General features: G+C 44.8%; 2 long non-coding RNA genes across 2 annotated transcripts; one reads left to right on the top strand and one right to left on the bottom strand.

Moving 5' to 3' along the window:
• Nucleotides 1-10,469: 10,469 nt before the first annotated feature.
• Nucleotides 10,470-22,556, bottom strand: LOC148124741 (uncharacterized). Its single transcript, XR_015745096.1, has 4 exons — nt 22,121-22,556; nt 14,097-14,250; nt 12,187-12,350; nt 10,470-10,989 (listed from the first exon to the last, which is right to left on the bottom strand). It is a non-coding gene; the product is annotated as an uncharacterized LOC148124741 (long non-coding RNA).
• Nucleotides 22,557-25,346: 2,790 nt separating this feature from the next.
• LOC148124740 (uncharacterized) lies at nt 25,347-26,842 on the top strand. Its single transcript, XR_015745095.1, has 2 exons — nt 25,347-25,478; nt 26,620-26,842. It is a non-coding gene; the product is annotated as an uncharacterized LOC148124740 (long non-coding RNA).
• Nucleotides 26,843-27,882: the final 1,040 nt, after the last annotated feature.

Genomic DNA, 27,882 nt, shown 5'->3' with positions numbered 1-27,882 from the left:
CCTTCCGGTCCATCTATTCTAAGCTTCATTCTAGCACTGCGCTCTGTTAACCGAATTAGCTTTGACTCTTCTTCCCCGCTCTTTCTGCACCCCTCCCCAAAGTCAAGCATCGTTTCCCCCACCCCAAAACTTCGAACTAGCTCTGCCCGACTGCGATAAGCCTTCGTGGCTTGTACCATTTCAGATCGGGGAGCGGGGGGAACCCATGGGAAAGGCCCCTCACCTCAGAGGAAAAGAAGAGAACGAAGACAGTTGGTGTTGGGGGAAGAATGACTAATAAAAATTTATTAGGTAGAGAGAACTATAAATAGCCTTCCTTTCCCCCCCTCGTCCTTCCCCTCTGGGAGCGGAGCTGAAGTGGCTCGTTTTTGCAAACAAGCACTTGTCACTCCGGAGAACCTGGCTGGGCTAGAAGTTGGAGCCAAAGGGAGCAACAGAACAATGATTGCCCCGTAAAACAAGCCTTTGGCCAATGGTGGAGAATTAAGCTGTTCAGAAAGGTGGAGAGGGGATAAACCAAGGGCTTTATTGGAGCAAAATCCCAGGTTTAATTGAGGAGCTCCGTACCTTCTCCGGAAAAGTATTTTCTGCAATGTGGTTCCTCCCTGGACCCAACTCCGCCTGGCCTCCATCCAGAAAGATCTTTGGCCCTGGCTTGTACTCACTGAGGGCTTCGACCACACTGTCTGTTCATCCCATGCTGTCTTCCTTCCTCTCCCTTGGGGCTTTGGCGTTCTTTGGAGCAAGGAGGACGTAGCGACTGAGAGACTAAGTTCATTAGTGGTGGGAAATGTAATTCTTTACCACTCCAACTTGATCTTGTTCTTTGTCTATCAGTCCTTATGCTAAGTCCTGGCAGTTTTGCTGGCATCTAGTTCTGGGTTTATCCAAATTCATTTCTTCCTTTTTCCTTCCTTCCTCTTCCTCCTCCTTCTCCTCCTTCTCCTCCTCTTCTCATTCTCTTCCTCCTCCAAAACTCCTCCTTCTCTTCCTCCTCCACCTTCTTCTCCTTTTCCTCCTTCTTCTCCTCTTCTACTTCTCTTCCTCCTCCAAAACTCCTCCTACTCTTCCTCCTCCACTTTCTTCTCCTTTTCCTCCTTCTTCTCCTCTTCTCATTCTCTTCCTCCTCCAAAACTCCTCCTACTCTTCCTCCTCCCCTTCTTCTCCTTCTCCTCATTCTTCTCTTCTCATTCTCTTCCTCTTCCAAAACTCCTCCTACTCTTCCTCCTCCACCTTCTCCTCCTCCTTCTTCTCCTCTTCTCATTCTCTTCCTCCTCCAAAACTCCTCCTCCTCTTCCTCCTCCCCCTTCTTCTCCTTCTCCTTCTTCTCTTCTCATTCTCTTCCTCCTCCAAAACTCCTCCTCCTCTTCCTCCTCCTCCTCCTTCTTCTTTTCCTCCTCCTCCAACATTCCTCCTTCGCCTCCTTTTCTTTCTTCTTCTTCTTTTACCGCAGTAGGGGAATACAAGTTGCGCTGTAACAGAGTCATTGCGAGTTTTATGAGAGGCCCCTTAATAGAAACGATCCTTTGGGATCAATGCTTAGGAAAAGTCCCTGCGTAATTAACTGAGATGCCTCGCTTGACACAATCCATCTTCCCCCGCGTAAATAAGGAATCCTAAAACAGAAAGGATTATATAGAGAAAGGATTATATATTATAAAGGATTATATAGGCGAAAATTCCAGGCGGCTGTTAAACCAAAACCTCTTTGAAGTCCATCTTTGGCCCCGGGTGTTTCTCTCTCACCTCTCTAGGTTAACCTTTTTCAATTCTTTGTCCCTTTTCAGCTATTCAAACTTTCCAACTGGCATCGGTTTCTGTCGTACTGGTAGCATATAAAACCCAACAAACCCAGAGGTGGTACATTCAGCTGGTTCTGACTGGTTCTAGAGAACCGGGAGCGGAAATTTTGAGTAGTTCAGAGAACTGGCAAATCCCACCTCTGACTGGCCCCGCCAACCAATTCTCTGCCTCCCATTGAGTCCCAGCTGGGTCTCCTTTGGTTGCCCTGCTCAGGAGAACGGAACTGGAAAGCAGGTTAGTGGGGCGGGGGGAGAGAATGGGGATTTTGCAGTGTCCTTCCCCTGCCACGCCCACCAAGCTATGCCCACAGAACTGGTAGTAAAAAAATCGAATCCCACCGCTGAACGAACCTATTCATTTTATTGCGTTATTTCATCTTAAGCACTTGGATGACTTTAGGATTCCGCCTGGCCTATAAGGAAAGCCCCTGATCCCATTTTGGGCCAACTTATCTCTGCTTCTGTAACTGCAGGAGTCAGAGCTTCTCTCTCTCTCTCTCTGCACGTGACCCCAGGTTCAATAACATACAACACAGAGATGCCACCGCCTTTGATGGAGATCCATGTCCTCTTTCTTCATTAATGAGGCTGAGAAATCCTCATTGTCATTCAAGCATTGATTCAACCTCTCCGGATCCAACACGAGGACTCTCATCACAAACGCTTCCAGCGCGAGGGCCATTGTCTAGGAGCTGAGTCAATGGGGCCTTGCTATTTTGGAGGGCTTGAAAATGTTGGCCCGGTAAGCAGGATGCTGGGATACGTTTCTAGCATTGGAAAAAAGCATCCGAAAGAGATGTGCTTTTATTGGGTGATGGAGAAAGGAAAGGAAAGGCAAGAAAGCAAGAAAGAGGAAGGAAGGAAGGAAGGAAGGAAGGAAGGAAGGAAGGAAGGAAGGAAGGAAGGAAGGAAGGAAGGAAGGAAGGAAGGAGGGAGGGAGGGAGGGAGGGAGGGAGGGAGGGAGGGAGGGAGGGAGGGAGGAAGGAGGGAGGGAGGGAGGAGGAAGGAAGGAAGGAAGGAAGGAGGGGAGGGAAGGAAGGAAGGAAGAAAGGAGGGAGGGAGGGAGGGAGGGAGGGAAGGAAGGAAGGAGGAGGAAGGAAGGAAGGAAGGAAGGAAGGAAGGAAGGAAGGAAGGAAGGAAGGAAGGAAGGAAGGAAGGAAGGAAGGAAGGATTATGGGATTCATTTCTAGCGTTGGAAAGAAAGCATCCGAAAGAGATATGCTTATATTGGGTGATGGAGTAAGGAAAGGAAAAGCAAGAAAGCAAGAAAGAGGAAGGAAGGAAGGAAGGAAGGAAGGAAGGAAGGAAGGAAGGAAGGAAGGAAGGAGGAAGGAAGGAAGGAAGGAATAAAAGCTAGTGGTATCTTGGCTAGCACTGAACCGTAGCAGTCCACATGGAGAAGACACTTTTCAAGCAGATCCTTTAACCTTTTCTTGGTGCCTCGTCCCATGGTGCCACTTGCTACCTACCCATAGATTCTCTTGTAGCTTTTGCGATATCTGCAGTCGAGCGAGGTAAGGCCTATTTCCAAAGAACCTGTACGGACGAGTCAGGTTTCAAAACATCATGGAATGGAGAAATAAGCTAAGAAGTGGATGAACTCCCCACCCACCCAAAAAACCCAGGTAAGGGTTGAATGAATGTATTCTATCTCACCTTATTTGTTCTCAGCCTTGAAGCTGGAGAGAAAATTGCATAGAGAATACGTATCTCCAGCCAATAAACCCTGATTATCCCCTTCTTGATCTGTTCCCAGAAGGCGACACAATTCGCAGGTCCAACGGGGGAACCTACTGAAGTCTTTCAAGTCCTGCCTAGCAATAAGGAGAGCGGACAAAGGAGCAATTGGGGCCTAATTTCAGCTGTTTGTTTGAAAGCCCTTTTCATCTCCGTAGACGAGGTCTGATACTTTCCCGTTCTTGTGCCTGATGCTCTGTCTTCTTTGTGTCCTACACAAGTGCAGTCGCGGCTCTCTGAATGCCTCGTTCCCCTCGTCTCCCTCTGAATAATGTTAGATTCGAAACTGGTTTGTTTTACTTGCAAAGAATAGTGAAGGTTTCGTTTCAGGCTGAGGGGGGAAATGACCGGGGCTGGAAGGAATCGATTTACATCTGAAAAACAGCTCTGAGAACAATCACCTCTCATTTTGGCATCTCTTTTATGCCTCTTCTCAACCTTTCTGGAATCCCTTCCCAATATCTTCAAATGCCTCCCCATGTCAGCGTTCCAGGGAAACAAACTCCGGCACCAAAACTCCGAGACCGACATTTTCTCAAAGTTCCATTTTATCAGAGTTGTCATCATACTGGCACCTCTGGGGAAAACCCGAACAAAAAAGTTCCAGATTTTCCTCCAATAATTAAAAATCGCAAAAATTCATCCCCTGCGCACATCCCTCCATCACGTGGACCAATCGCCCTGCATTCCAACTTGAGATGTCCCTTAAGCCAATGGTCACCAACCAGTGGGCCAGGGGGGACCGCTGGTGGTCCGCAAGAAAATTTGGGTGGTCCGCAGAGAAATGTCACCCCGAAGCAATTAATCCAGGCTGTGTGGGAACACAAGGCTGTGCCGCCCACATGGCCCACAGGAAGACAAGGCTTGCATCGCTTGCATCGCGAACAACACGAGGTAGTGAGGGGAGGGGGAAGAGCGCAGAGGGGGGAGAACTTGCTCCATTCGCCCCACGCGCCTGGCCTGGCCACCAGGCTGCTTCTTTCTTCTTCTTTCTTCTTCTGCTTTTGGCTGCACGCAAGGAAAGCAGCAGAAATCTTTCTTTCTCTCCCCCAAACTCCGCCAAAAATGAGTCTTTGGGACCCTGCAAGGCCTCCTGCTCCAAGAGGCTGTGCTGGTACAACAACTCTCACAAACACTCATTTCTGGCGGAGTTTTGGGGGAGGGAAAGAAAGACTTCTGCGGCTTCTGCTGCTTTCCTTGCATGAAGCCAAAAGTCTCTCTGTCTGTCTGTCTGCATTTCACTCTCCTCTGTCCACCTTCTTCTCCCTCCCTTCTGTAATTAGTCTGGAAGCAGAGAGGCACCAGGAGCTCAAAAGAATCATTTTGGTAAATGTTACACAAGCAGAAAACCCAAAATGCAGGTCCAAAATAGTCAGAATTTTTTTAAAAGGGGGGGTGGGGGGTAGATATCTCCAGAGGTTCTTCTCAACGTCCCCACCCCTTTTCTGCCTACCGGTGACCTAGAAAAATGGGATAAATTGAAATTTCTTGCCCAATGCCTTGAGTGCGCCTGATGTCCAGTCCTGTCTTCCTTGTTTATGGATTCCATGGCTGATGAACCCTTAAACTTCTTAAAAGGCATTGATTTTGTTTCCACTGCAGGCTCCAAATCTGCTTTAGCAAATAGGATGAAGGATCAAGCGAGATATGATGGGAGCAGTGAGGCAGCTCGGAGTTACCCACCCTCGCTAGGCAGGGTGAGGCCTGAGGTTAATAGCCCATATGGGAGTAAAAACTGTGCTTTTTTTTTCCTTCTTTTTGTCCTGTCACTTCTTTCTTTCTCCAATATTTTTATTTATTTTTTTAAATTCACCTCCCATGATGAAACTGTGGTGTTCTTGGTGTTCTCTGATCGTGGTTGTTTGCTTGCAGGAGTTTCATTAGCCAACTAGGGAACGTTATCAGTGCTAGAAGGGAACGGGGTTGGCTTTCTGTTACGCACCCAGTGGCTTGTGCCATTCCTTTAACAGCACTGATGATGTTCCCTAGCTGGGTAATGAAATGTCTGCAAGAAAACAACCAAGCTCAGAGAGCTCTAAGGATGTCATAGTCCTCCTCCTCCTCCTGCAACTCCCTTCCAGCACTGATGTTATTACCTACATGGGTGATGAAACGACTCCAAGGAAACAGCTAAGCTCAGAGAACACAAGGACCCAACAGTCCTTCTCCTCCTCCTCCTTCTCCTCCTCCTTCCTCCTCCTTCTCCTCCTCCTCCTCCTCTTATCCCTGCTCCTTCTCCTCCTCCTCCTTCTCCTCCTCCTCCTCCTTCTCCTCCTCCTCCTCCTCCTCCTCCTTCTCCTCCTCCTTCCTCCTCCTTCTCCTCCTCCTCCTTCCTCCTCCTCGTCCTCCTCGTCCTCCCTCCTCCTATCCCTGCTCCTTCTCCTCCTCCTCCTCCTCTCCTCCTCCTCCTCCTCTTCTTCCTCCTCCTCCTCCTCCTCCTTCTCCTCCTCCTCCTCTTCTTCCTCCTCCTATCCCTGCTCCTTCTCCTCCTCTTCCTTCTTCTCTTCCTTCTCCTCTCGGCAAAACCTCAATCCTTTCCAGCACACCACGGCCCTTCTCCTCCTGTTCCTTCCTCTTCCTCCCCCTCCTCCTCCTCTCCACAAACTCCACTCCCTTCTAGCCCCGATGATGTTACCTAGTTTGGTAACGAAACGTTGGCACGAAAACAGCAAACGTAGCGAACAGGCTTAGAGAGCAAAACAGCCGGATCCCAAGCTACAAATATGTTGGTTCAATGAAACCGTTCGCCCTACTTTCCCCTTCGGATGACAAACACGCCCGATTTTATTTTATTTTTTCCCCAACACAAAATGTCATCAGTGAAAAACTTTTGAACACCGTTTTCTGGGTCCTCCTCATTGTTAAGTACCTTGACCTGACTTTCAAAAAACACACGTTTCCCAATGGAAGTAATTCTTTTTCGTGTGTGTGAGTGTCCTGGCCCCCTTTTCTTTTTGCAGACCCCTTGGTTTTCCCAAACACATTCCTTTAAGGAAAGATATCGTGCTGTTCTCCGACTGTCCCTAAAACTGTAAAATCCATTTTCAAAGATGTCACAAATCTATTCACCTGGAAACTGATGTATTTGAGATACCTGGGATCTCAGGTCTAAATCAGCACGTTTGTTCCATTCTCCCTGGTGCTTTTTAAAAAGAGGGAGGAGGAGGAGGAGGAGGAGGAGGAGGAGGAGGAGGAGGAGGAGGAGGAGGAGGAGGAGGAGGAGGAGGAGGAGGAGGAGGAGGAGGAGGAGGAGGAGGAGGAAGAAGAGAAAGGGGAGGGAGGGAGAGAGAGACAAGGAAGAAGAGAAGGAGGAGAGGGAGGGAGAGAGAGAAGAAGAAGAAAAGAAGAAGGAGAAGGAGGAGGAAGAAGAAGAAGGAGAAGAAGAAGAAGAAGAAGAAGAAGAAGAAGAAGAAGAAGAAGAAGAAGAAGAAGAAGAAGAAGAAGAAGAAGAAGAAGAGGAGGAGGAGGAGGAGGAGGAGGAGGAGGAGGAGGAGGAGAAGGGGAGGGGGGAGGGAGAGAGAGACAAGGAAGAAGAGGAGGAGGAGGAGAGGGAGAGAAAGAAGAAGAAGAAAGAAGCAGAAGCAGAGGAGGAGGAGGAAGGGGAGGGAGGGAGGGAGGGAAAGAGACGAAGAAGAAAAAGAAGAAGAGGAGAGGAAGGGGGAGACAGAGAGAGAGAGAGAGAGAGAGATCCGTGCATGGTTCTTTAACAGCCAGCTTTGTCGAATTGATGCCTGGATTGCCGCTTATGTTCAAGAGGAAAAACAGCAGGAGGGAGATTCATTTTACACCCTATAAATGGGAATTTATATGCATTTTTGGGGTTGTTGTGGTTACAGTTGCTCTCTTCTCTTTTAAGTCCTCTGTCTTTCTTTCTTTTTGTTCTTTTTTTACCTCCACAACACACACACACACACACACCCGCCATAAAGAAGCTCCATCGCTTTCCTTTCTGGTAACAACGTTGACCCGATTAAAAAAAAAAATTTTTTTTATTGGATTTCACAAAATAATTTCATAGCTTAACATTCCCCGGATCCCTGGAGCAAAAAGGGGGGAGAAAAATGGAAGAAGGGGAGAGGCCGTCGTGGGGTGGGGAAGGCAGCGGAAGGAATATTAACGCTACGGAGGAATAGCGAAAAAGGATTGTGTGGATTCTGAAATGACGGGGCTGGAATGAACAATGCGTTGGAAATAGATTCTGCATTGAAACTTTTTATTTTTTATTTTTAATTTGGTTTGTCAATCGCTTACAAGATAATAGGTATAAGTAAAAACATAGTTATGGATACATGGGTGCATATAAGGATGTGAAAGGTTGGAGTATGTGGACAATCAGGAAGCCCCTGGCTAGTTCATCCAATGTTGGTTTGGGATGGGGTGGGATTCAAATTTTTTAACAACCGGTTCTGTGGGCGTGGCTTGGGTGATGGGCGTGGCTTAGGTGGTGGGTGTGGCTTGGTGGTCATGTGACTGGGTGGACATGGCTTGGTGGTCATATTATTGGCTGGGCGTGGCCAATTCAATATCACTCACATCGAGGCATTCATCTCCTCGCCTGGCCTCTCATGACTGTGAAGATGCTGCAACAGTCGTAAGTGTGAAAAATGGTCATAAGTCACTTTTTTCAGTGCCATTGTAACCCTGAATGGTCACTCCACACAAGAGAAGTACCAGCAAAGGATGGGGAAAAAAACTCCAGAGAAGTTCCTGAGACAGGAAGTTTAGTCCTGCCAAGAATGTAATAAGGATCAATGGAGAGACAATTTCTGTAAGCAACACCAGAATGTTTCCTTCCTGCCTTCCTTACAGGATTAGGCCAGTAATTTCTTCTAACAACCGGTTCTCTGAACTGCTTAAAATGTTAACAACCGGTTCTAGTGAAAAGGTGTGAACCTGTAGAATCCCACCCCTGACCAGATACCCAACAATCAGCTGTCGAGTGATGGCGGCTCACACGCATGCACAGTGAGGCTCTTCCGGGTGAGCTCTCGTGTGCCGGGGGGAAATGGCTCTGCGTACCACTTCTGGCACATGTGCCCAAGGTTCGCCATCACAGCTTTAGGCAATTCATTCACCTATGCAAGGAAAATAGCACAAGCCATGATATACAGTTGAGTTTGCTGAATAAAAAGCTGGCTGAGTTCACACAATTAAACCCCAGGATGGTTTAGATCAGGGGCATCCAAGCTTGGCAAGATTAAGACCCGAGGACTTCCAATTCCAACAATTCCCCAGCCTGGCTGGCTGGGGAATTCTGGGAGTTGAAATCCCCATGTTTTCACGTTGCCAAGAGTCGAAGATCCTGGTTTGATATGTTGTGAGTTCAGCCAACATGCTTAGCAATTTAGCAACTAATGGGGAAGGACGTCTGCCAGATACAAATACAAATACAAAACATTTGCTAGACCAATACTCAAATACAGCTCATCAGTCTGGAACCCACATTATGTATCTGATAGTAACATAGTTGAGAAAGTCCAGAAATATTTCACAAGAAGAGTTCTCCACTCCTCTACTCGTTGCAGAATACCTTATGCCACCAGACTTGAAATTCTAGACCTGGAAAACCTAGAACTATGCCACCTTCGGTCCGATCGAAGTATAGTATATAAAATCATACATTGCAATGTCCTACTAGTCAGTGACTACTTCAGCTTCAACCATAGCAACACAAGAGCAAACAATAGATACAAACTCAAACTCACACCAAACTTGATTGCAGGAAATACGACTTCAGCAACAGAGTGGTCAATGTCTGGAATACTCTACCTGACTCAGGTTTCTTCCCCAAATCCCAAAAACTTTAACCTTAGACTGTCTACTATAGACCTCACCCCTTTCCTAAGAGGTCTGTAGGGGGTGTGCATAAGCGCACCAACGTGTCCACCATCCCTGTCCTATTGTTTCTTTTATTTTTCTTATAGGTATTCATAACTATGTTTTTACTCATACGTATTACCTTGTAAGCAATTGACAAACCAAATAAAATAAATAAATAAATTCGACTAATTAGAGCAGATAAGATTAGGGCAAGATGGACCAATGGCCTTACTTACTTATCACAACAGTCTCCAGAAGTTGCGATGCTCCTAACAGACCTCTTCTCCTGGCTATGATCCAGAAAACGGTTGTCTTCTGGAATACTTATGGAAGTACATGACATTCCACTAAATCCCCCCATGGAAACTACGGACAGCTGGCAGTTCAGGCGATGCCACCTCCTGGTTTCCATTTGATTATCTCTAATAATAGACAGATATAAATGTATCGGATAGTTTCCATCCATTGCATCTCAGTGCAAGCTGTCGGCGCAGCTGCTGCGGGGATGAACTGAAACGGGGAACAAGAAAAGAATGGCCGCGAAAAGAAACAACCCAACATATGTCTTTGTTGACATGTGATTCCCAGGCTGTGCCAATTGCAAGGCTCAGGGCCAACCAGAGGTGACACGGAATATGGAATGAGTAGGTCTAAAATCCACTTTCACTGCAAATAACAAGCTCCTTTAGCAAGGTTGATGCTAGTAGTTTCAAGGATCTAGAAAGCTGTAGCCTGCAAAGACTGCTGGAATCAAGAACCTTTCTAACAACCTCTTGTAGCAAGATTGATGCTGGTAGTTTGTTTGCATGTTTGTTTGTTTGTTGAATTTATATTGCCACCTATTCGCCCATGGCAACTCAAGGTGGCTTACATGATTTTTAACAAAATGGTCTGTTAGGATAGCTTGTGATTTTTTTTTTTTTTCAAAGGACAGGAAACTGTTATGTGAATCTGCGTCTCAATACTACGGCGTTTCCTTATAGCTACCTCATAAGGCCGATAATAAATTCTTAATTCTTTTTTGTCTGATACATGTCTTGAAGCATAAAATAAACTCCTGCCTTTTTAATAAATAAAAAAAAATATATGGATTTATTTCCTGATGTTTATTGGACAAAAACAGAGAACTTTCTGCCAACTGAGGGAAAGGGGAAACAGATAGAGATTAGATACCATTTTTTTTTAGGAGAATAAATGAAGAAGACAAAGAATACAGAGATCCAAAGAGACATTTTTCAGGATTAGGAATGAATTATGATTATGAATTAAAATGCGCATATCCTCCTATCGGGGAAGATCATCTGGCAAGGATTAAGCCTGAAGAAATGAGAATTAAAACCTACGCAGCCAAGTGTTTGTAAGACGTGGGCTTTGACAGGATGTCCATTTAAACGAGGTAAAAGATCAAATTGAAGGACAAAAGAAATGTTTTCGTTCCCGTATTGGGGAAGAGGCATATGTTTCGGCTTGGAAGAATTTATGTGCACATCAGGACAGAAATATTCCAGACATTTTCTCCACATTCATTTTTCTCTGCTGGTTGTCTTCTGAAGCCACAATTCTTCCCAAAATGGTCTAAGAAAGCCATGAAGAAATCACGTCTCCGACAACTTTCATCCAGCCAGAATTCCTAAAAGAAGAGACAGCAAATTTATGTTTAATGTTCTTGTCTACAATTAATGTGCACAAATACCAGTCAGAGAATAGCATTTCCCAGGGTATCTCAGCAACCCAACAAATATTTGCCTCAACTTTGGCTATTTATAATCATATTTCACATATCTTGTTGTTTCTTTATGTGTGTGAGAGAAAGATTTATGAAGAAACACCTGGGTAGAGTTTTTTTCCCCCTTCCCTTCTTCAAAAATGTCTTTATTTTTATCTAGGGCATTGCGACAAAAAGAATAATTTCCAGAGGAATCACCGATCCGATGACAAGATTACTCCCAAAATTGGTGTTTATTATGTGAGTTTTATAATAAAAAAAGAGAGGAAGCAAGTCGCAATAACAAATTAATACTGTATTTGTAGAATGAAGAGCTATCAGTGTTCTGAAAAAAAAAACCCACCATATTCCATTTCCCTTTGAATTGCTGGCGGGATTGGAAATTGGGAAAACATGGCTATTATTGAAGCAAAATTGACCAAAAACAGCATGCTTCAGGAGTAGAAGAAAATAAATCAGCAATTGTAAAAGAGACAGAAGAAATACTGGGCCGTAAGCTATCTTCCCATATCCCCAGAGCTTCTACAAATTTGCAGCATGCTTTAAATTTCTTTCCGTGATGTTTTTTGAATTAAGTTATTTTGCAAGGTGCCGGAGAATCTGATGATTGATTTGTGGTTTGGGCTTCTAGTTAAAGATCTCTGCACATATAGAAGGTTTTTATGAAACTGTGACCCCCCCACCAAAAGTGATGCGACAAATTCATCTCCTCCGGCCATCTGTGGTGCAGCTTTAAGCCACCAGGCAAAGCTTTGAAGGGGCCCCGCTTGCAAAATGAAATCTCTTCAGGTGGGGTTCTTAGACCCACGGAATGGATCACAGAATTCCATACCAAGAGTTTGAAGGTTTCATGGAGGGCATTTAATCCGGTATCCTGCCCATCTGCCACTACAGCTGTAGAAGAAGAGCAAGCAAGGTTGGTGGGAGGAGTTAAGGGTGTCATCAGCTCAGAGTCGTTGTGTTTCCACAAGCGCTCCAAAACGTTCAACCCCTCCTGAATTCTGCTGACCCTTATCTGGTGCCAATTTAGTGTGGCATTTTAATCGATTAGATTCTTGTGTATAGGTTTGAATAAATCTTCTGGGCTGGAATCTTACGTACGGTCTTGATTCTTTGAGCCTGAGAACTGCTTCGCCAACCAAAGGAAGTCCAATTTCCATTTAATCATCTCCAGTGAAGTTGTAGACCTCGTCGTTTTCCCAAATAAGTCTATTCCGTGGAACAGCTCTTAACTATTAGGACATTTTTCTGATGTTAGCATCCTCCTGATTTAATGGGAAACAGGATAATCCTTACAAAACTTCATCCAGAAATGTGTTTTAGAGAAACAGGTCTGTATATATTCTACACTGGTTTACTTAGGGCAAGGAAGATTAGGGCGAGGAGCGAAAACAGGCTTTGAGAGGATTGCAAAGGGTAACGTGTAGTTTGGCCCCAAGAAGTATTTTATCCATTTTCATGAGGAGGTTGTTGCAACCGCAGCACCCTCTGGTGGTACTACACTTACGATGGAGGAAGGTAGGCAACCCTCCCTCCTCCCAAGAAGATATGTAGAAATGTCTTTTCATTACATATTACTCATCCTTGAATGGGGATTCCGAGGGGTTGAAATCTGGATGCCACCAAGTTGGAAACAATTGCTTGAGAAGATGCAGAACACTGTGGAAAAACTATACTACCTTCTGTTTCTCTTCCAGTCTTTTGCTAGTGTCTCCTGGTGAATTTATGGGCATCTCCGTGTTATGAAAGATGGTTATCTTCATGTTATTATCCAAGGAGGAGCCTTGGTGGGGCAGTGGTTAGAGTGCAGTACTGCAAGCTACCCCTACTGCCGTTTGGCAGATCGAATCCCACCAGGCTCAAGATTGGCTCAGCCTTCCGTCCTTCCGAGGTGGGTAAAACGAGGACCCAGATTGTTTGAGGGCAAGAGGCTGACTCTATAAACCACTTAGAGAAGGCTGGAAAGTACTGTAAAGGCAGTATACAATTCTTAAGTGCTATTGCTATTTTCCTTCCTTCCTTCCTTCCTTCCTTCCTTCCTTCCTTCCTTCCTTCCTTCCTTCCTTCCTTCCTTCCTTCCTTCCTTCCCGGTGGCTAGAATGCAGTATTGCAGGCTAGCTCTGCCCCATTGCCAGGAGTTCGATCCTGACTGGTTCAAGGTTGACTCAGCCTTCCACCCTTCCGAGGTGAGTCAAACGAGGACCCAGATTGTTGCAGGCAATAGGCCGACTCCGTAAACCGCTTTGAGAGGGCTGTAAAGCACGATAAAGCGGTATATAAGTCTAAAGCGCTGTCGCTATGGCTCTTGACAAAAGAACAGATCCAGGGGTGGGATTCAAATTTTTAAGAACTGGTTCTGTGGGCGTGGCTAGGTGGGCATGGCCATGTGACTGGGTGGGCGTGGCCTTTTTTAACAACCCCTCCGCCATTTTTGTCTCCTGGGGGGTTCTCCGAACTGCGCAGAATCATAACAACCGGTTCTATAGAACCGGTCCAAACTGGTAGAATCGCATCCCTGAACAGATCCCTTTCTTTCCTTCCAGCCTCCAGTCCTGATATTCCCTTGAGCTATTCCTCCAAGTTCTAACCAGGTTCGACTGAGATTTACTTCCCAATCCTGACCACCCTGCCAAAAAAAAAAGAAAAATGGCTATTCGTTTTGGCTGCCAAATAATTGCAAAACTGGATTTACCCATGGCTTCCCTTTGCAATTAAACTATATTTTCCAATTAAATGTTAAAAGCAAACTAGAACAAGCCATAAAATATTATTGTTGCTCTTTCTCCACCATTGTTCCTTGGGAACGGATAATGGTTCTCCGCGCACCAATCGACGCTTTAATAGAATGAAAAGCGAAGGCATTAAAAAGGGAAAAGGGGTGAGGCTGGACCATCCGTTGCTCTTTTTAACTCGCTGCTCTGAGCTGAAGCAAGACAGCTGTCTGAGCTGAAGCCGGGCGAATAAATATGGCTAACTCCGCTAAGCAGTTCTGCACAAAAGGCTTACCGTACCAATTAGGTTGCAGCAATCTGGTGAAATTAATCTTATACAGAGCCGGGGATGTGTGAGTCATCGGTAGCTCTCTCTTCCCCATCCTGGAAACATCGTTGTTCAACTTTTCATGAGAGGGAAAGCCATAAATAGGATCAAATTTCAGAACTTCTCCTGCCGAAAGAGAACATAGAAGGTTTGAAAGGGAACTTGGTGGTTTTATAATCCAGCCCGCTTCTCAAAAAGGAAACCCTTTTCTTGCGGAATAGCAGAACAACAGAATAGCAGAATGGCACAGTGGCAGAATAGCAGAATAACAGAGTGCAAAGGAATCTTGGAGGTCTTCTAGTCCACACCCCCTTCTCAAGAAGAAAACCCTTCCATGCAAAATAGCAGCATAACAGAATAGCAGAACAACAGAACAACAGAATAGCAGAACAGCAGAATAGCAGAATAACAGAACAGCAGAATAGCAGAACAACAGAACAGCAGAATAACAGAATAACAGAACAGCAGAATAGCAGAATAGCAGAACAGCAGAATAGCAGAATAACAGAATAGCAGAATAACAGAGTGCAGAGGGATCTTAGAGGTCTTCTAGTCCGACCCCCTTCTCAAGAAGGAAACCCTACCATGCAAAATAGCAGCATAACAGAATAGCAGAACAACAGAATAGCAGAATAGCAGAATAACAAAACAGCAGAATAACAGAATAGCAGAATAACAGAATAACAGAACAGCAGAATAACAGAACAGCAGAATAGCAGAATAACAGAACAGCAGAATAACAGAACAGCAGAATAACAGAGTGCAGAGGGATCTTAGAGGTCTTCTAGTCCAGCCCCCTTCTCAAGAAGGAAACCCTTTTATACAGAATAGCAGAATAGCAGAATAACAGAACAGCAGAATAGCAGAATAATAGAATAGCAGAACAGCAGAATAACAGAATGGCACAGTGGCAGAATAGCAGAATAAAAGAGTGCAGAGGGATCTTAGAGGTCTTCTAGTCCGACCCTCTTCTCAAGAAGGAAACCCTTTTATACAGAATAGCAGAATAGCAGAATAACAGAACAGCAGAATAGCAGAATAATAGAATAGCAGAACAGCAGAATAACAGAATAGCAGAATAACAGAGTGCAGAGGGATCTTAGAGGTCTTCTAGTCCAGCCCCCTTCTCAAGAAGAAAACCCTTTCATACAGAATAGCAGAATAGCAGAATACCCGAAGGACTAGTTCAGGGATGGATCATCATGGAGAAGATCTATCTCAGTGACTACCGAGAGTCAATGGTGTCGTGTCAAAGCCACGCCCGCAGAACCAGTACTGAACAGTTTTGAATGCCATCACTCCTCTCCATCATTCCATTCCTCTCTGAGTTTTTCATGCCCTCCTCCCCATTTCCTGCTGGAAAAAAACAATCGAATCATCTTTTTTCCCCTCTGCTTACAAGGCTCTCAAAGCCAAACTCATTTTTGCTATATGGGGGAGTGGGGGTGTTAGCTAGCTTTCCACCCTCTTTCCAGCCTCCTCCGGAGGCATCGGCCCTCCCCAGTTTCAAGGCATCTTTCCAGCTCTTCAGACACGATCTCCTGGACAGCTTTAACGGAAAGCGGTCCAAAACCTGTCAGCCTCTGATGATGATGAGACATGGCTTGGAACCCACCGGATCCGAAGGCAGCGCAGGGAAAATATTGACTTTCCAGCTAATAAAACCAAATTTCATGAAAGCTACTGCTTCAAACTCAGAGAAATCCATCAATGCTTCATAAATATTTGAAAGAGGGGGAATCGATTACGCCTGGAGCTGCAGCAGCAGAACAGGAAGCTTTGGCAGAGAAACAGAGAGAGCTGAGGATGAAGTGGGACCACCAGGAACAGGAAGACATCCAGACAACTTAGGCACCAATAAAGGAGAACGTTTGTAGATCAGCATTGAAATAAGGGGTTCTTGGACGGACTCCGAGCTTGCTTGTTTCCTTGCAAGTAGGTAGTAGCATCATCAGTGCTAGAAGAGGGTGGAATTTGCAAGGAGGAAGGGGAGGAAGAGGAGGAGGAGAAAGAGGAGGAAGAGGAGAAGGAGGAATGTGGGGCCCTTGGTGCTCTTAGAACTTGGTTGTTGTCTTTCAGACATTTCATTACCCAAAGCAGGTAGCATCATCAGTGCTAGAAGAGGGTGGAATTTGCAAGGAGGAGGGGGAGGAAGAGGAGGAGGAGGAAGAGGAGGAAGAGGAGAAGGAGGAATGTGGGGCCCTCGGTGCTCTTAGAACTTGGTTGTTGTCTTTCAGACATTTCATTACCCAACCAGCTAATATCATCAGTGATACCACTAGCACCGGTGTTAGTTCGTTGGAGTAATTAGATATTTTACAGCAAAGGGACCTCACTGCCCTCTGGTTACCCAACCTGGTATTACCAGAATTTCAACATCCACAGGCGGCCATCTAATTCTTCATTTCTTGTCCCTTGTCTTCTTCGTTCTCACTAGAAGATCTACTTCCGTCTCAATTTGGTGATCTAAACTACTGGTCCTTTCTCATGATAGATCTTGTGGCATGGGGGGCGGGGTGGGTGGGGGGGCTTTATTGCAAATTACTGACTGTAACTTGCCAAGAGTCGACCAATTGTGGCAGGTCCAAATCAAACGGAAACAACAATGGATAAAACATCGGGGCTCTTTCTGAAAGCACCAACAGAGCAGGGCTCTCCAAACTTGACCACTTTAAGACTTGTGGACTACAATTCCCAGAATTCCCCAGCCGGCATAGGGAATTCTGGGAGCGGAAGCCCACAGGTCTTAAAGATGCCAAGCTCGGAGGGCCCTGTGCGAGATGGATGTTGCTTTCCGTCGACCCAATGTTTCTCCTTACCTCCGTTCGCAACTAACCAGGATACCGATGGATGCTTGGCAACGTGGGTTTTTTTTGCCTGCTTCCACGGCCTTCCTTCCATCTCATCCCAGACCAAGAGTTCACGGTGGTCACATGGTCCTTAGTTGACCGGATGGGTGGAGAGTTTTTCAGCTCAGCCACCAGGGAGCTGATGGCTAGGGTTGTCTCTGTTCCTTGGGGGCCTCTTTAAGTAGAATTTATTGGGCTTTAATGCAACATCAGGAGTAAGATACCTCCCTCGGTGGCTATCAGGGCTTCTGCCTCAGCTGACTTTGTAAAATATTCTTTTAATTAAAAAGAAGAGGGAAGGAGGGAGGGAGGAAGGAAGGAAGGAAGGAAAGAAAGAAAGAAAACAGGTAGAGAAGGAGGGAGGGAGGAAGGAAAACGGGGATGGAGGGAGGGAAGTAAAAGAGGAAGGGAGGGAGGGAAACAGGAAGGAAGGGAGAGAGGGAGGGAGAAAGGAAGGAAGGGAGGAAAACAGGAAGGAAGGGAGGGAAGGAAGGAAGGAAAACAGGAAGGGAGGGAGGGAAGGAAAGGGAGAAAAGAAGGGAGAGAGGAAGGAAGGAAAACAGGGAGGAAGGGAGGGAGGAAATGCTTCAAAGAATCAATCTTTAGCTCATATTGAGTGCCAGAAATTCTTTTCAAGGCCATAAAAGCTGGGCACAGCGCAGATCAATTTGCCTTCTTGCCAAGGACAGGCCATTTTGTGAATGTGCTCGCCAATTCCAAAGGGGTCCCCAGACCCAGAGATTGCTCCCCGCTTCAGGTTCATGGATTTTTTTTGCGGGGGACACTTTTCAAACTCTTCCCATATTCCTCCTGCCTGCAGTAGCTTCCTTCTGAATGCAGAACGAAACCCCGAAGACACACACACATACACGCACACACACACACACCCTATTCAGCGACCACGAAGGGAGCCAGCCAGGGCTCCCTCCACCCGTGCCAAGGCGGGAAGGGTGCTAACGGTGCCAGCGATTCTCCATCCACAACACCCCGAGGCTAAATCACCCATGAGGAGGCGTCTCTCTCGCATTAAATCTTCGCCGCTGCCCTGCGATACAAGCAGGAAAAGGCCATTTCCCTGAGCTGAAGCTCCTGGCTGGAGAACCTCTTCAGAAAAAGGGAGCTGTGCTTAATGTGTGTTTTTTTAAAACAACAACAACAACATCCATAATGGCTATTGACAGATATGACCATGTTGCAAATGGCTCCTTTCTGTCAAAAGCTTGAACAGCTGATGGCTTAGCTTGGCGCTGTCTAGGAAAAGGATCCATCCAGATTAAAAAAGGAGTCCAAGGCAACGATTTTTCCACCGAAAACCAGGGGAAAATCGAAGATTTCATGATAGAAAATCCACCAGCTTTGATGGTGAAAACTGATTTCTGATGCCTGATAGGTAGAGGATAAAGATTGGCTCAGCCCTAAACTCCATTTAGCCCAATTTATCTTTCCTGTCACAGCCTAAATTTCCTGTCTGCCTATCCTGGCCTGCAAAGATATACTGCCTCTGAGCATATAGATTCTGCTTATGCATATATTGTCAGCGATAGAAAATTGGATTAAAATAACTTGTCAAATTCTGTTAAATCTGGTGCCATGTTTTATTTTCTTTATAGGATGGCGTGGCACAGTGCCATCTAGTGGCAGCAGTGGGTAATTTAATATTCAATGAAAGAATAATATTTCATAGACACACACAAACACTTTTTGGGTTTTGGGGGGGTTTTAGCCTCAGCTTTCAGAGTAACGGGTGATGGTCTCATTCTATCCAAAAAGATCTATCTTCTCTTTCCTTCCCAGGACCCTCCTAGACCCTCTCTCTGAACAGGGGACTTCGTCTTGACTAAGTCATATATTGCTTGATTCCAGTTCACCAACAATTGAATGGAACAAAACCTAAGGTTTAGCTATCTCTTCTTCTTTTTTTAATCCATGAAGCAGAACAAAATATTAATGAATGAGTGAGTGAGTGAGTGAGTGAGTGAGTGAGTGAGTGAGTGAATGAATGAATGAGTGAATGAATGAATGAATGAATGAATGAATGAATGAATGAATGAATGAATTCTTTTTTGGCCAAGTGTGATTAGACACACAAGGAATTTGTCTTGGTGCAAATGCTCTCAGTGTACATAAAAAAGAAAAGATACATTCGTCAAGACTCAAGAATCATCAGGTACAACACTTAATAATAGTCATAGGGTACAAATAAGCAATCAAATCATACTAGGAAAAAGTCAGTATAATTTGTTAGGATACGAGCGACAACGTTACAGTCATACAGACACAAGTGGGAGGGATGGGTGATAGGAACAATAAGAAGATTAATATTAATAGTAGTGCAGACTTTATAAATAGTTGGACAGTGTTGAGGGAATTATTTGTTTAGCAGAGTGATGGCATTGGGGGGGAAATTGTCCTTGTGTCTAGTTGTTCTGGTGTGCAGGGCTCTATATAGCGTCGTTTTGTGGGAAGGAGTTGAAATAGTTTACGTCCAGGATGTGAAGGGTCTGTAAATATTTTCTCAGCCCTCTTTGTAGGAAATTAATGTAGAAATCAACGAATACCAGGTCAAATGTAGTTGGTTATCTACTGTACTAGACAATCTACTGGTGGATTGTCAACAGATTAGATGGAGATGAACGTGGGACACTTTTTGGTGTGCCTATACAGCTAACCAACTATAAATTGACCTTCAGGCCATCTGGGAATCCCAACACTCTTCACTCCTACAGTGTCCTTACCCATCTTCTTATTGTTCAAGGAAAGGAAGTGGTTGCTTTTCTCCAAGGTCAGACCAAAGAAGGTAGGACTCTACTTTCAACCACAATCTGCTCCGAGACAATGCCGTTAAATGTTGCCTGAACTATTGGCAACCACTCTTGGAGATAATCAGTTCTTCAGCATTGGCTCGTCCTAATATAATCAACTGCTTGGCAAATTACAGAGTCATGAAATACTGTTTTTCATTTGGCTGAAATCGTGTTGGGTTAACAAAAACAAGGTTGATGGTAGAGAAGCAGAAAGCTATCAGCGAAGCCCAGAAAGGCTGAAAGAATATTTATGGGGCTAATCCTGCCGCAAGAATCTGCTACCACCATGAAATGGGAGAGACAATATTAATGGAAGTTGAGACAGGCAAAGACTTACAGACAAGGAGCAACTGATACTACATCAAATTCAGGGGATCTTCTCCAGCAAGAGAGGCCTGCTTCTGGACACAGGTTGGGATTTTGTTTTTTGGGTGGATTAGGAGGAGACCCAAAGTAACAGGAAGTAAGATAAGATAGCAAAGGAAGAATGAAGTTAGAAGGACATGGAAGTAGGGTTCATTGGTCTACCTCCATTGTCTCTTAACTCTCAGCCTGCAGAATTGAAGAATTACAAAGTTGGAAGGGAGGTCTTCTAATCCAACCCAAGTAATACATCCATAGCCAGCAAAACTCCAAGGCAGGTGGATTCCTCAAAGAATAGTTTTATTGGATATATCGCATTGGCACAGTTCTGTTGAAAACCGGCTCTGAAGGTTCCCACGGTTTTCACGTAATTAAAATTAAAAGTAACCCCCCTTTTCCAAACAATCAGTTACATGGTCCAATCAAGGTGCCATCCAGTCACCTGGTAACTTCACTCTTCCTCTCTGTCTCTGTCTCTCTGCCTCTCTCTATCTCTCTGTGTGTGTGTGTGTGTGTGTGTGTCTCTCTCTCTCTGTCTGTCTGTCTGTCTGTCTCTCTCTGTGTGTGTGTCTCTCTGTGTCTCTCTCTGTCTGTCTGCCTCTCTCTCTGTCTCTCTCTCTGTCTCTCTCTCTGTGTCTCTCTCTCTCTCTGTGTGTATGTCTCTCTCTGTCTATCTGCCTCTCTCTCTGTTCGTCTCTCTCTCTGTGTCTCTGTCTCTCTCTGTCTGTCTCTGTCTCTGTCTTTCTGTCTCTCTCTCTGTCTCTGTCTCTCTCTCTCTCTCTCTCTCCCTGGCCACCTGTGGGAATATCCTTGGTTCCCAGGAAAAGGATTTTGTTTTGGCTATAAAACCCAGCTATCTCCATTCCTCCCTCCCTGTCCCTCAGCTCCAGTGTGGCAACCCCGAAGCTTCAAAATGGCTCCAGTTAGGTCAGCTTCAGGGTTGACACCTGCTCAGTGGTGGCATTCAAAAAAATTTTTTACTTCCCGTTCTGTGGGCATGGTGTGGCTTGGTGGGCATGGCAGGGGAAGGATATACTGTAAAATATCCATTCCTTCCCCACCCTGCTAACCTGCTTTCCAGCTCTGTTCTCCTGGGTAAGGCAACCAAAGGAGAGCTAGCCGATCAGCTGGGACTCGATGGGAGGCAGAGAATAGATGGGGTTGGCGGGGCCAGTCGGAGGTGGGATTGGCCGGTTCTCCGAACTACTCAACATTTCCGCTACTGGTTCTCCAGAACTGATCAGAACCGGCTGAATCCCACCTCTGCACCCTCTGCATTTAAGCAGAAGACCCTACATCATTTCAGACAAATGCTTCTTCAATCTTTTCTTTAACCGCCTCCCGAGATGGAGGCAACTTCTGAATTCATCCCTTTGTTACTGCAGCCTGGGATTGTGTTGGCTTCGTTGTGGGTGGCAGCACATTGCTGGCTCGATACTGTTTGTCGTGAATCACCTGTCTCTAACCAATCCATTCCCCAACTCTTTCTTAAATACCTAAAATCATCCAGAGTTTTGACAAGCTTAAAAACATCCTGATCTAAAGAAAACAACTACGATGTTCCGCTTGTATCCGATATCTTAAAGATCTTCCATATGGAGATATGATTGCCCACTTCACCAGCTGTCTGCACCAGCCGAGTTACAACTCTCTTTCCCAGCTTCCTGCGATAAATGTATTGGGCAATCCACCAATTATTTCATCAGCTTAACTCACCTGTGCTGGAGTGACACCTGTGCCGCCACCTTCCTCCCCGTAAGCAGAGAGCCTTCAGGCTGAACTCGCTATAAATTATAAACTTATTTTGGACCCTGAGATGATATCCTGAAATGATGTGAGTTAATGTCTGGTTGAATAATGAGATTCCAAATTTCAGGTCTATGTTCCCATGAAATTCTAATGGTAACTGAAGATTTATGGGACTGTTTTGCAGCATGTGGGCATGGAGGTGCGCGCATACATGCCCTCTTATCAGCATACCAAATTAGATGGTCTCATCTGAAGACAAATCACGGTTGGAGCAGGAAGGTTTGTTGGCTTAGTTGAAGGCGGCTGTCAGCCTCATCTCCGTCTGAAACCTTGGAGCAGCAGATTTAATAATAGTTGGAAAGCTGAAGTAGAAAAAATATTTGGACAAGGTAAAGAACTGCATTGGTACGGGGCCATCATAGACACAACCCGAGTTCAGTTCTTCCCATCTGAGTGGCCTATAAGAAGGTAGAGAGGACTTTGGGAGTTGGATACCACTGCTAGTTGTGAACAAAATCAACTGTCCACCTAAAGTATGCGTTAGAATAGATTAATCTAATTTAATTTTTATTCCCAGGAAAATATGCCAGCTATCTCAACCTAAAAATCCACACTGGGTTGTTGTGGAGCTAGCAAGAGATGTGGTGACCTCATTTTTTGGACAGAAATAAAGGATACAAAGAAGATACTATCTACTTTTCCTGCCTGAGCAGGGGGTTGGACTAGAAGACCTCCGAGGTCCCTTCCAAGCCTGTTATTCTGTTAAATCCACTGTGATGAAACTCATTTTGTATATGACGATACGCGGTTCCCGTACGATTTGGCGCTGAATCAATATTCAGTCAATATTGGAAGCCATCTTTAAAAACCAAGCTGTGATGGATCAGCTGCCATCTCCCTCATTACTGAATTGCTAAATTTCTCCCTTGCTCAAAGCACTTAAGAACAGCTAAATAAACCAATAAGAGACAGCCAAACATCAGAAAGCGGCGAGGCGGAAGTTATTTCTAAGCTAATTGACCTTAGTCCTCCACCAAACTGCCTAAGGAATCATCAAGGAGAAGGAAGATAGGTCTCCCTTCTTTCAACGCAGGGTATGGTGTCCATTAAAGAAAAGGCCGGAAGCCAGGAAGGAAAGCGGGAAGGAAGGAAAGAAGGGAGGGAGAGAGGGAGGGAAAGAGGACAGGAGAAAAAGAAGAAAAGAGGGAGGAGAGGAGAGGAGGGAAGGGGAGGGAAAGGGAGGAAAGGGAAAGGAAGAGAAGGGAAGGGAAGAGGAAAGGAGGGAGGGGAGAAAGAGAGGGAAGGGAAAAGTGCAACAAAATAAAAACTTGATAGGTACATTCCCACAATGAGGAGGCATAGTCCTTTCAATTCGACATTTCCCAAATACACACATATGTTATTTGCATTCATCTTTCAGAACAATGTGGCTTTCCTTTTTTTTCCCCGAGCCTGTCTTTTGCAAATAGATGTAAGCTTTTGAGCCGGCTTTTTTTTATCAAAGACAAATGCAGTGAAGTTCATTTTGGTGAGCCTTGGAAATCCTTTTTTCTCAGAAATCCACGGCGTTTTTTTCTTTGACATCGTGGGCTGGGCCCGCGGGGAGAGAAAGGTACGAACAGATGGAAGCTTCCAGCTGTGATTCCCACAGCAACATTCTCAAAAGTAGAGATAAACAAGCTTTAAAAATGAAACGTACATGCAATTTGTGCCCTAAAACTGGGACCCCAAAGAAATGAAAGGAACACGCGGAGAAGATGGCCAGCCCTTGGCTAAGACATCCAACGGCAAATGCAAACCATCCTGAAGCTGAGCTGAAACCAATAATTCTCTTCTTTGGTGGTCAAGACCCATGGATTGATTAATTGATTGATCGATCGATTGATTTTCTTTCTTTCTCTTTTTCTTTCTTTCTTTCTTTCTTTCTACCTTCAAAGCCTGATCTGGAAAGTCGCTAAAGATAAAGGACTGGAAGGGGCCCATGATGAGATGTTAGTTTTGAAGGCATCCAAAGTAGGGCTGTGATATATGTTGCAATTTATGCCTGTTTTATGGTCAGAATAATGGAGGTTTAGAGGTGGTAGCAGCTTGTATGTGCAAAGGATGGCTGAGTTTTAAGCATATCTCTTTCCAATGCTAGAAACGTATCCCAGAATCCTTTCTTTCTTCCTTCCTTCCTTCCTTCCTTCATTCATTCATTCATTCATTCATTCATTCCTTCATTTTTATTTTTTCTCCATCACCCAATAAAAGCAACACAATTAATGTTGCTCCTTGTAGTAAGGTATCTGGTGGATGACCTGTGGTGGAATTGAAGGTCCTTTGTTAGAAAAGAGAGAGTAGGCGATGGTTCCTTCTTAGCGCTAACATCGTTGGAACTGAAGCCGTCCGTGATAATTAAATTAACTTAATGTCTCACCTCCTCCTCTTGATTAGCTATCCATGGTACCTGTTTAGGCTGGGGAAATGGCCATTATTCATTTGTCACTCCAGCCCTCTAATTAAATAAAAGAGAGCTGAGGAACAGCTTCCATTTTGGACTTAAGGTCTTACCAACCCTCAGTGATGTAACGAATGCTATGGCTATCATGTCAGCCCTAATTCTTCTTTTCTCTAGACTAGCCAGACCCAAATCCTGCAGCTGTTTGTCCTACGTTTCAGTCTCCGGGCCTTTGATCATCTTTCTGGCTCTTCTCTGAACCTTTTCCAAGATCTCAACATCTTCTTTTGTAGTATGGTGACCAAATTTGGTTGCAGTATTCCAGGTGTGGTCTTACTAGGGTTTTATTAAGTGGTACTAGTGGAATTCTTAACTAGCCTCATCTGGAATTCCAGGCCATCTGAAGGACGTTCGTTTGGGCACTGCTGGTGTCCGTGAATACAACTGCAGTGCAGTGGTGGGATTCAAAAAAATGTACTACCAGTTCTGTGGGCCTGGTTTGGTGGGTGTGGCTTGGCTTGGTGGGCATGGCAGGGGAAGTTTACTGCAAAATCCCATTCCCTCCCCACCCCACCAACCTGCTTTCCAGCTCCGTTCTCCTGGGCAGGGCAACCAAACAAGACCCAGCCAATCAGCTGGGACTCGGTGGGAGGCGGAGAAGAGATGGGGTGAGGCCAACCAGAGGAGGTATTGGCCGGTTCTCCAAACTACTCAAAATTTTCCGCTACCGGTTCTGGAGAACCAGTCCAAACCGGCTGAATAGCACCTCTGCTGCAGTGAGAACATTCTTAGGAGAATCAGCTGCAATAGCCAGAAAACCAGAAGGTCTTCAAGAGATTAATTTTAGCTTCCTCTAGCTAGCCTTTGCAAGTTCCATTTTTTCTGAAAACAACCACCCAAAATAATGATAATAATAATCAGTACCACTGAATAAACTTACCGCTTCAGACAGGAGCAAATAGAAGGAGATAAAGTTTTCCCATTATGCTAATATTTGCACAAATTCGAAGTTGTTAGGTTTTCCTCTTTCATGCCCAATGTCACCTTCTCCTCCTCTCTCCCTCCCTTTCCAATTTAAAACAACAAGCAAAAACCTAATTATATGATATTTCAGCTTCATGTTGTTTTCACGACATGGACCGCAAGCAGGTACGTTTTTAACTTTGCTAGCCTCTTCTCATTTGGGGGTGGGTTTTTGGCCCTGAAGGTCCTCGCGGGGGTTTTTATGTGTCCTTAACCTGATCTTCCACTCTCCCATATCCTATAAGATCTGTTTCATTTATCTCTGTGTGAGAATCCACCCAATTCTACGCTGTGAAAATCTCTGCCTCTAGGAATAAACGATCACACTAAAAATTTAAAAAGGGGGAAATGGTGATTTCAGGAAAGGGAAGCAAGTGGGATAGTGCTGTTTTGTTTTTTTTCTGGGGTGAAAACCCAGCTAATTTGCCATTAAAATGATAGGCTGTTCTCTTTATAGACCTCATCTGGTTTAGCATTCAGACGGTAATATATAACCTCTGATCTGTGAGATCCTGCTTTGTCAATATTTATTTACCTGAAGAGATAAAGGGAATAGCCATGGGCAGGCAAAAAAACAGCAGAAATGAGAACAGCTTCCAACTTCCTGCCCTTCCACTGTTGACTATTGTTACAGGAAGTTGCCAGGGAGGATAAAAAAATCATGAACATGGACTGTGGTTTGAAACACAACTGGTCTAAACCAGAATTGGTATTCAGCCGGTTCAGACCAGTCCTGGAGAACGGGTAGCAGAAATTTTGACTACCAAGCCCTGCCACAAAAATGCTGAATTCCACCACAGGTCTGAACATCCTAGAAATTTTAATTCTGCAGGAGAAATGAGTTCCCAGATTTAGTTAGCGCATTTGAGAAACCTTGATTCAAAAAACATTGCATTATGAGCCACGGTAGCGCAGCGGTTAGACTGCAGTACTGCAGGCTACTTCTGCTGCCTGCCGGCTGCCTGAAATTTGGCAGTTCGAACCAGGCTCAAGGTGGACTCAGCCTTCCCTCCATCCTTCCGAAGTGGGTAAAATGAGGGCAATAGGACTGTTGGGGGCAATAGGCTGATTCTGTAAACTGCTTGGAGAGGGCAGTAAAAGCGCTGTGAAGCAAGATATAAGCGTAAGTGCTATTTCTATTACGAGGCATAATTTCAGCTAATTGAAAGTTTAAGAATCAGACCGACAGATAGGAGGGTTTGGGTGGGCTTCAGTTCATCTGATTCTATAGAAAATCATTTCCCCTCTTTCTAATTTTCCAACTCAGGCACAACTGGGTGGGGTTGCCATCCTCCTCTCCATCCTGGCTTCTAGAACTTCTACATCTGCCCTGAGCATCCCGCACCTTCTGGGGTTCCATCCTATCCAAGCAAGTTGTTTTTTGATTTCCTATTCACGCCGCAACAGATGTTGTTGTCAGATGTGTTACCCAAGCTCAGAGGAAGAATCGAAACAGGATAAATAAAATAGAATAATCACATTGGTCTTAATTCTGTTGTCATTGACTTCTTCCAGACGTGATAAACATCTACACTGCAAGTAAGGTTCAGCGAGAAAGCCCTTGGTGCACAATTTCTCAATCTCTGTGAGTTTAAGCTGAGTGGACTTCAACCCCCAGAATTCCCCCAAACTAAATCATAGAATTTCCTTTGGTCCTTGCAGACCAGCAAGAACCGGGTCCTGCCTGCAGTCAAAGAACCGTTTTCTCCTTCTCGATGTCAGCAGAATAACATAATTACAGAGTTGGAAGGGACCTTTGAGGTCTTCTAGTCCAAGCAGGAAAGCCTAAACTATTTCAGGCAAATGGTAGTCCAATCTCTTCTTTAAAACCTCCAGTGATTGATGCGTATGGAGATTCTCCATCCTCTAGGTCCTGGTTGTCCTAAAAGTGCTTTTTCCAAGAGGCAACTGGACCTTCTGGTTCTTCTTTGAAGACGTTTCCCTTCTCAGCCAAGAAGCTTCTTCAGCACCAAAGAAGAAGAAGAACTGAAGAAGCTGCTTGGCTGAGAAGGGAAAACGTCTTCAAAGAAGAACCAGAAAGTCCAGTTGCCTCTTGCAAAAGCACCTTTGGGACCTCCAGTGATGGAGCACCCACAACTTCTGGAGGCAAGTTGTTCCACTGATTAATTGTTCTCACAGTCAAGAAAGTTTGATTGCTTATTGTACCCTATGACTATTATTAAGTGTTGCACCTGATGATTCTTGACTTCTGACGAATGTATCTTTTCTTTTTTATGTACACTGAGAGCATTTGCACCAAGACAAGTTCCTTGCGTGTCCAGTCACACTTGGCAATACAGTATTCTATTCTATTCTATTCTATTCTATTCTATTCTATTCTATTCTATTCTATTCTATTCTTATTCTTTTTTATTCTAATTCTCTTCTCTTCTATTCCATTCCATCTTCTATTCTATTCTATTCTATTCTATTCTATTCTATTCTATTCTATTCTAATTCTCTTCTCTTCTATTCCATTCCATCTTCTATTCTATTCTATTCTATTCTATTCTATTCTATTCTATTCTAT

This window comes from Pseudonaja textilis, chromosome 13 (assembly GCF_049901715.1).
Source record: "Pseudonaja textilis isolate UNSWEBS1 chromosome 13, rPseTex1.2, whole genome shotgun sequence".
Lineage (NCBI taxonomy): Eukaryota > Metazoa > Chordata > Lepidosauria > Squamata > Elapidae > Pseudonaja > Pseudonaja textilis.
The sequence above is the reverse complement of the archived record's forward strand: the minus strand, read 5'-3'. Positions and strand labels throughout refer to the sequence as shown.